This window comes from Oncorhynchus masou, chromosome 19 (genome assembly GCF_036934945.1).
Source record: "Oncorhynchus masou masou isolate Uvic2021 chromosome 19, UVic_Omas_1.1, whole genome shotgun sequence".
In the NCBI taxonomy this organism is placed as follows: Eukaryota; Metazoa; Chordata; class Actinopteri; order Salmoniformes; family Salmonidae; genus Oncorhynchus; species Oncorhynchus masou.
In genome coordinates this window covers 39,523,285-39,532,994 of record NC_088230.1, presented here as the reverse complement: position 1 = coordinate 39,532,994, position 9,710 = coordinate 39,523,285, and positions in this window count along the sequence as shown.

Here is a 9,710-nt window from a genome sequence, read left to right as displayed (position 1 = left end):
GATTACCGACCCATGCCTGAGCTGAACCTGAGCTTGCCTGTGTCCTGAACCTTGACAAGCTAGCTGCAATCAGGTCAGTGCAGAGAGACAAGCTGCAGAGAGACCTTGCTCTAGCTGCCTGAATCAGGAACCTCCTCTACTGCAGAGAGACAAGCTACCTGACCCAGGTCAGTGCAGAAGACAAGCTAGCTGCCTGCCTTGACCTGTCAGTGCCCCTGTTGCAACAACATTGTTTCTTCAACACAGTCTGCAGTTGCTAACCAGAAACAAGCTACATTCATTTTTCACATACATGTGTATGTGTGATTGATGAGACAAGCTGTGCTTTTGCAATCAGGTTGCAGTGGTCAGAGATGGATAAGCCCTGTGTGTGTAATTCATAATTGGATTGGGTTTGCAGACAACACAACAGAATATAAAAATTTAACCCTTGTATTGTGTCAATGTTTACAGAATAGAAATTATACATTCTGACTGCAATCAGGTCAGTGTCAGATTCGAGACAAGCTGAGTTGGAAGAAGGGATGAGATTGACCCTCAGAGCCTTAGGACCAGCTCAGCTGCATCAGGTCAGCCCCAGGACCAGCCCATCAGCAGCCAGCCCCAATCAGGTCAGCCCAGGACCAGCCCATCAGCCAGCCAGCCAGGTCAGTGCCCCAGAGAGACAAGCTAGCCCAATCAGCCCAGTGCAGAGAGACCAGCCCATCAGCTACAGAACAGGTCAGTGTAGAGACCAGCCCATCAGCCCAGAGAGACAGCAGCCAGCCCATGCAATCAGGTCAGTGCAGAGAACCAGCCCATCAGCCCCAAACCAGCCCATCAGCAGCCAGAACCAGCCCATCAGCTGCAGGACCAGCCCATGCAGAGCCAGACCCAGCCAGCCCATCAGGTCAGTGCAGAGACCAGCCCATCAGCCCCAGATCCAGCCCATCAGCAGCCAGCCCCAGAACCAGCCCATCAGCCCCAGAACCAGGTCAGTGCAGCCCCAGACCAGCCCAGCTGCAATCAGCCCCAGGACCAGCCCATCAGCAGAGCCCCAGGACAAGCCCATCAGCAGCAATCAGGACCAGTCAGTCAGCAGAGCCCCAGACCAGCCCATCAGCTGCAACCAGGTCAGCAGCCAGCCCCAGACAAGCCCATCAGCCCCAGGACCAGGTCAGTGCCAGCCCCAGGACCAGCCCATCAGCAATCAGGTCCAGTGCATCAGCAGACCAGCCCCAGCCAGCCCATCAGCCCAGTGACCAGATCAGCACCAGCCCCAGGACTGCCCATCAGGTCAGGACCAGAGAGACAGCCAGCCCCAACCAGCCCATCAGCCCCAGGACCAGCTAGCTGCAATCAGCCCAGGCAGCCCATCAGCCCCAGACAAGCTCAGCTGCCATCAGGTCAGTGCAGACAGGACCAGCTCAGCAGCAATCAGGTCCAGTCAGCAACCAGCCCCAGACAAGCCATCAGCAGCCTGCAATCAGGTCAATGTGGATGTAAAAAGACAAGCTAGCTGAATGGTCTAGTTGCCCAAGAATGAGCCACCCAGCATGGCTGCCAATGGTGATAAGGATACAACCAGCTGCAATCAGGTCAGTTACTCATGACAGGACAAGCTTCTTTTCAACTGATCATCTCAGATACCATCCAGAAAAAGCTGGACTGCAATCAGGTCAAGTGAGTTTTTGGAGAGAGATGGAAGGAGATGCTGCAAACTCATTTACATGCAGAATTTTCAATCCTTACTGGTGTTGTCATATCAATGGGGAATACACAAATCCCCTGGGATCAGGTCAGTGCAGAGAACTTTTCAGTGCAGCTTATTATTTCAGGTTATCCTGTTTGATAGACAATAGCTGCAACCAGCTCAGTGCAGAGAGACAAGCTAGCTGCAATCAGGTCAGTGCAGAAAGACAAGCTAGCTGTAATCAGGTCAGTGCAGAGAGACAAGCTAGCTGCAATCAGGTCAGTGCAGAGAGACAAGCTAGCTGCAATCAGGTCAGTGCAGAGAGACAAGCTAGCTGCAATCAGGTCAGTGCAGAGAGACAAGCTAGCTGCTATCAGGTCAGTGCAGAGAGACAAGCTAGCTGTAATCAGGTCAGTGTAGAGAGACAAGCTAGCTGCAATCAGGTCAGTGCAGAGAGACAAGCTAGCTGCTATCAGGTCAGTGCAGAGAGACAAGCTAGCTGCAATCAGGTCAGTGCAGAGAGACAAGCTAGCTGCTATCAGGTCAGTGCAGAGAGACAAGCTAGCTGGAATCAGGTCAGTGCAGAGAGACAAGCTAGCTGCAATCAGGTCAGTGCAGAGAGACAAGCTAGCTGGAATCAGGTCAGTGCAGAGAGACAAGCTAGCTGGAATCAGGTCAGTGCAGAGAGACAAGCTAGCTGGAATCAGGTCAGTGCAGAAAGACAAGCTAGCTGTAATCAGGTCAGTGCAGAGAGACAAGCTAGCTGTAATCAGGTCAGTGCAGAGAGACAAGCTAGCTGTAATCAGGTCAGTGCAGAGAGACAAGCTAGCTGCAATCAGGTCAGTGCAGAAAGACAAGCTAGCTGCTATCAGGTCAGTGCAGAGAGACAAGCTAGCTGCTATCAGGTCAGTGCAGAGAGACAAGCTAGCTGGAATCAGGTCAGTGCAGAGAGACAAGCTAGCTGCAATCAGGTCAGTGTAGAGAGACAAGCTAGCTGCAATCAGGTCAGCGCAGAGAGACCAGCTAGCTGCTATCAGGTCAGTGCAGAGAGACAAGCTAGCTGCAATCAGGTCAGTGCAGAGAGACAAGCTAGCTGGAATCAGGTCAGTGCAGAGAGACAAGCTAGCTGCAATCAGGTCAGTGCAGACAGACAAGCTAGCTGGAATCAGGTCAGTGCAGACAGACAAGCTAGCTGGAATCAGGTCAGTGCAGACAGACAAGCTAGCTGGAATCAGGTCAGTGCAGACAGACAAGCTAGCTGGAATCAGGTCAGTGCAGAGAGACAAGCTAGCTGTAATCAGGTCAGTGCAGACAGACAAGCTAGCTGGAATCAGGTCAGTGCAGAGAGACAAGCTAGCTGTAATCAGGTCAGTGCAGACAGACAAGCTAGCTGCAATCAGGTCAGTGTGGTACAAGTGGGTGGACCGCCTTCCCCTGTTTTACAACCCAGGGCCCAACGTTACTGTTGATGAGCAGCTTATACCATTTAGAGGCCGCTGCCCCTTCAGGCAGTACATACCGTATAAACCCACAAAATATGGAATCATGATCTGGGCTGCCTGTGATGCTGGTTTCATCATATGTGTGGAACAAGTGTATACGAGGAAGCCAGATGGAGGAGCCCCTGAGAAGAACCAAGGGATGAGGGTTGTCCTGGACGTGACACAGGGACTGCATGGCCACAACTTCACATGCAATAACTTTTTTACTTCGCACAAGCTGGGACAGGAGCTCCTCAAGAGGAAGCTGACAATGGTATGAACAGTACGAAAAAACAAAACAAGCCAGAGCTTCCACCTCAGCTGTTGAATACACGGAACAGGCCTATCAATTCCTCTAAGTTTGTGTTCACGGCCGACACGTATCTAGTGTCCTACGTGCCAAAGAAAGACAAACATGTGGTACTCATGAGTACACTGCATAGGGATGGGAGAATCTGTGGCCAGGAACATAAAAAAAACAGAAATCATAATGGATTTACACTGCCACAAAAGGAGGAGTGGACAATTTAGACAAGTTGGTGACTGGCTATATGTGCAAAAGAGGAGCTAAATGCTGGCCACTTGTGACATTCTTCAACATCTTGGACATCTTGGCGTACAATGTGTTTGTCATCTGGATGGTGTTGAACCCAGATTGTAACAGAGTGAAGATCAAGAGGAGATTGCTCTTTCTCGAGGAAAATAATTGGTAAGACCTCAAATCCAGGCGAGGCAACATGTCCCAAGGACCCCAGCTTCTGCAGCCATCGTGAGGAGGATTCAGGAGGAGGATGCTAGTGCCCCATACGCCCCGACCCACAGAACCAACAACTCCAATACAGGAAGTAAGTGTGAGTGATGTAAGTGTGTCTGACTCTCGTAGCTTGTCCTGCTGTAACTATACAGTGCCTTGCGAAAGTATTCGGCCCCCTTGAACTTTGCAACCTTTTGCCACATTTCAAGCTTCAAACATAAAGATATAAAACTGTATTTTTTTGTGAAGAATCAACAACAAGTGAGACACAATCATGAAGTGGAACGACATTTATTGGATATTTCAAACTTTTTTAACAAATCAAAAACTGAAAAATTGGGCGTGCAAAATTATTCAGCCCCTTTACTTTCAGTGCAGCAAACTCTCTCCAGAAGTTCAGTGAGGATCTCTGAATGATCCAATGTTGACCTAAATGACTAATGATGATAAATACAATCCACCTGTGTGTAATCAAGTCTCCGTATAAATGCACCTGCACTGTGATAGTCTCAGAGGTCCGTTAAAAGCGCAGAGAGCATCATGAAGAACAAGGAACACACCATATCTTTATGTTTGAAGCCTGAAATGTGGCAAAAGGTCGCAAAGTTCAAGGGGGCCGAATACTTTCGCAAGGCACTGTATATGTGAGTGAGATGTTAGTAAAATACCTGAACTAAGTGTTTTCATCATTCTAGATTGTAGCCGGTAGCAACAAGAAGAAACGCTGCGATGTGTGTGGACCTACAGGAAGATACGGTACACATACCTCTCGTGCAAGAAATACATTTGCAACACACACACAGTAAAACTCTGTCCCTCATGGGGTGTGTAGACCGGCCTTAATTTGTGTTCCAGGGGGCTCATTTATCATTTACATAAAATAATGTATGTAAAATGTGTCCTTCCAATTTGTTCAGTTCAAAGCAATAAACATCAGTAGTGATGAAAACCTTGTTTCATTTATATTTGTTCAAGATTAACATGATTTATTCCACCCATGTCTTGATTATAGTTAATATTTGTTTTTTAAAAATCACCCCAACAAAAGGTGATCTAGCAGAGGTAAATGACAAATATTAACCATGTGTGCTGTCTATACTGCTTGTAATTGATGTAAATCAACATCTAATGAATTATGTATTTTTATGTAAATTGTTCTGGCTGTATTGTTTTAAAACCCAATAATTTTGACAGTAGGAGGTGCTGTAGATAGATCAACTCTCCAGTAGGAGGTGCTGTAGATAGATCAACTCTCCAGTAATGAGGTGCTATAGATAGATCAACTCTCCAGTAGGAGGTGCTGTAGATAGACCAACTCTCCAGTAGGAGGTGCTGTAGACAGATCAACTCTCCAGTAATGAGGTGCTGTAGACAGATCAACTCTCCAGTAGGAGGTGCTGTAGACAGATCAACTCTCCAGTAGGAGGTGCTGTAGATAGATCAACTCTCCAGTAGGAGGTGCTGTAGACAGATCAACTCTCCAGTAATGAGGTGCTGTAGACAGATCAACTCTCCAGTAATGAGGTGCTGTAGATAGATCAACTCTCCAGTAGGAGGTGCTGTAGATAGATCAACTCTCCAGTAGGAGGTGCTGTAGACAGATCAACTCTCCAGTAGGAGGTGCTGTAGACAGATCAACTCTCCAGTAGGAGGTGCTGTAGATAGATCAACTCTCCAGTAGGAGGTGCTGTAGACAGATCAATACGTTCACAAATTACTGTACGTTTAAACAAGGTTGATTCAACCAGCTTGTCTCCAGTGGGCACCTTTTTTTCTCCTCACCCTCAAAACACATTTTTGTAAACGGTGGTACGAACCGACGAAGAAGATCTGGTCAAGTTGTAATTCTGAATTGGAGAAAACAAAAGAACATTTTGATTGTGCTTACCTGTGTCTGGGGTTGTGTTGGCAACGGGATTCTAGAACTCTGCTTTTGATACATTCGTGTGGTGTTTGGAATCTGTTTTTAATTCATTATCTAATCAAATAAGCTTCCTTAAAGCGAGACTCCTCTTATCAACTCTCCTCCTCTTCTCTCAGCACATCACACATTCTGATCCAAAGTATTCATAGCTATTCCTCCCCTCCCTGTGGATAACAACAGAGAAGCTCTGACGAACCATCCCTCGTTGGCAGTAACATTGTTACAAAAAAACTCACACGTTGCTGCTGTTTGCCAAACCAGTCCCTGTTTGGTGGTTAGCCAGGAGCTTTTCTAACAAACAAAACGAACAGACATAATGGGATAGACGATATTCTACCGTCCGTGTCGGACACACAGACAGACACACGCTTACAAAACAAGCACAGCAGGGATAGATGGTTTTCCATCCGTGGCAGAAACTTAATGATTATTCTGAGATTCAACAGAGGGAATGTTTTGGGAGTAGTAGCCAGACTAAGTAATTGTTTCCCCTCCCAAATCATCTCACTAAACTCAGACTGGACTGAGGTGCAGACAGACAGACAGACAGACAGACAGACAGACACAGACAGACAGACAGACAGACAGACAGACAGACAGACAGACAGACAGACAGACAGACAGACAGACAGACAGACATTGGTATTCAGACTTGTGTTATGCAGGTGCGTAACGAGGTTTGCAGGCTTGGTTCCCTTGAACCCACATAATACATTTAATTCAACCCCAGATAGACTACCCACCAGTTGGACTACAAATCTGATCAGGGAGTTGATTTTGTTTAAAAAAATGTTTTTTTGCTTTTAATGTCTCTGAAGCAATATGCTGCAACTATTAAATTAATTTGATTGGCGCACGACTTTAATTTAACGTTCAGTATATACTAAGATAGCACACAGAAATATACATATTTGTCTATGTTTTAGAACCCTGGAGAAGATTTCAAAACGTTCAGATTTGGCGTATATTTGTGTTTAGGGAAATATAATAGAAACCTTCCTCATGGACAAATGGAGCCTTTTACACATACAAAAAAATGTGGTTTCATTCATTCTGAACTTTGACACATTCAGTTCATCCTTGGGAATATTGGAAGTAATGTAGCCTACATTGTCTTGGTACCTGTACTGTATACAGCATAGTTTTTGTTATGTATATTTCTTGTGTTACTTTTTAATTGAAACAACAGAAGTCGGGATATATGATTGGAACGTTCTAGAGAGAGGTTTAATTTGGTTTCGAGTCTTTGTCTTGTCATTCAAAATTGTTTTGGGTACCCAAATGTTTTGGGTACAATTAAAATTCAAGATGATGGCGCAGGTTTTTCTACACTGTGAGAAAGGGGCATAAAATAAATGAATTAACCTGTCATGTTGATATGTTTTTCAGTTTCCTGCCACATGGCTGGTTTCAAATGATGTTTTTTTCCCCTCTCGTTTCCACTCGACCTCCTTCATAGTTTCCTCGCGTGTAAAAGTGATGGACTTTTGTGAGGGAATTAAGTCAAGGTCAGAATATGACATGTCTGCAGGCACACCTCCAACACACCTTCATTTCATTGATCTCCAAACGCCCACCTGGCTGGCTTTGGGGTTTCCTCCATGCTTCAGTTCAAGGTCAGAGCATGAAACTGACATTAGATCAGCAACGTCTACAGGCAACTTCATCCTTTGCTATGTGGAGAAGCTTTCCTCTGAGGAATTGTGCTACTCCCCCTGACCGCTCTCCACTGGAGCAACTAATGCGAGAGAAGCAAAAATACATCCAACTGTAAAACGATCACAACCTCTTTCTGTCTGACAGTCCTGGGAGACACTGAAGTTATTGCTACCAAGTGGAAAACTTCTCTCTCTTTATCTCTTTCTCTTTCTCTCTCTTTATCTCTTTCTCTCTCTCTCTCTTTCTCTTTCTCTTTCTCTCTCTCTTTCTCTCTCTCTCTTTCTTGTCCTCAACAGCTCCCTTCCTCCCTCCACTGCTCTCTCCCTCCCTCCCTCCCTCCCTCCCTCCCTCCCTCCCTCCCTCCCTCCCCCTCCCTCCCTCCCCCTCCCTCCCCCCCTCCCTCCCTCCCTCCCTCCCTCCCTCCCTCCCTCCCTCCCTCCCTCCCTCCCTCCCTCCCCTCCCTCCCTCCCTCCCTCCCTCCCTCCCTCCCTCCCCCTCCCTCCCTCCCTCCCCCTCCCTCCCTCCCTCCCTCCCTCCCTCCCTCCCTCCCTCCCCCCTCCCTCCCTCCCTCCCTCCCTCCCTCCCTCCTCCCTCCCTCCCTCCCTGCTCTCCCTCCCTCCCTCCCTCCCTCCCTCCCTCCCTCCCTCCCTCCCTCCCTCCCTCCCTCCCTCCCTCCCTCATTGCTCAGTTCTAATGATACGTTCACCTCCCTTTACCTGTCAGTTATTTAGGAGGAGAGAGAGTGTTGCATTCTGAGACATCTTCCCGCGTTCCACACTCAACAGTCCCACCAATACAAAACAGAACAAAAAATATACACGCAACCAGCAACAATTTCAAAGATTTTACTGAGTTCCAGTTCATATAACAAAATTTGACAATTGTCTCTAAATAATGTCTCTCTCCCTCTATGGATTTCACTAGTCCGGGCAGTGGTCCAGCCTCTCCCTCTCTTTCTCTCTCTCTCTGTAGACTCTCTCTCTCCCTCTCTCTCTCTGTCTCTCTCCCTCTCTTTCTCTCTCTCCCTCTCTCTCTCTCCCTCTCTCTCTCTGTCTCTCTCCCTCTCTTTCTCTCTCTCTCTCCCTCTCTCTCTCTGGGCTCTCTCTCTCTTTCTCTATCCCCAGGTCTCTCTCTCTCCCTCTCTCTCTCTCTCTCTCTCTCTCTCTCTCTCTCTCTATCCCCACTCTGAGTCTCTCTCTCTCTCTCCCTCTCTCTCTCTCTGTCTCTCTCCCTCTCTTTCTCTCTCTCTCTGTCTCCTCTCTCTTTCTCTCTCTTTCTCTATCCCACTTGTCTCTCTCTCTCTAACAGGCCCAGCCAATCAGAATTCATCTTTCTCCCCTCTGGGCTCTCTCTCAGACAGAAATACTCTCTGAATTATTCTCCAGTCTCTTCTCTCTCTCTCTCTCTCTGTCTCTCTCTTCTCTCTCTTCTCTCCCCATATCTCTTTCTCTGTCTCTCTCTCTCTCTGTCTCCTCTCTCTCTCTGTCTCTCTCCCTTCTTTCTATCTCCCATCTCTCTCTCTCTCTGTCTCTCTCTCTCTCTCTCTTTCTCTATTCCCATCTCTCCATCTCTCTCTCTCTCTCTCTCTGTCTCTCTTCTCTCTCTCTCTCTCTCTCTCTCTCTCTCTGTCTCTCTCTCTCTCTCTCTCTCTCTCTCTCTCTCTGTCTCTCTGTCTCTCTCTCTGTCTCTCTCCCTCCCTTTCTCTCTCTGTCTCTCTCTCTCCTCTCTCTCTCTCTCTCTCTCTCTCTCTCTCTCTCTCTCTCTCTCTCATTCCCTCCTACAGAAACACATTCTGTAGATGATGACATCATCAGCTCTACTGAAAACAAAACGACGGGAGGGAAACACATACAGTGAATCAGTAGTGATTTAAAGCAAATACTCCGTCCTTTGTCTAGGTAAACTATAAGCATGATACACTCTATGGTAAGCCAGGTACACAATCCCCTTAGTTTTCAACAGTGTTCTGTACATTTCCCTTGGCCTGTATGTGTTCCTAAACCTCAACTACAATACTGTTATTTATTTATTCCACAGCATTGTTGAATACTTGTTTCTGATTGGCTAGAAGGGCAATCTAAAATGGACATTAAAACCTACACATGCAAACTGTACTTGATAAACAGTTACAGAAAACTAAACCAACAACCACACAAACCGAGGAAAAACATAGCTAGCTATCTAGCATTGATTTTTTATTTTTTTGCAAAGTTATATATT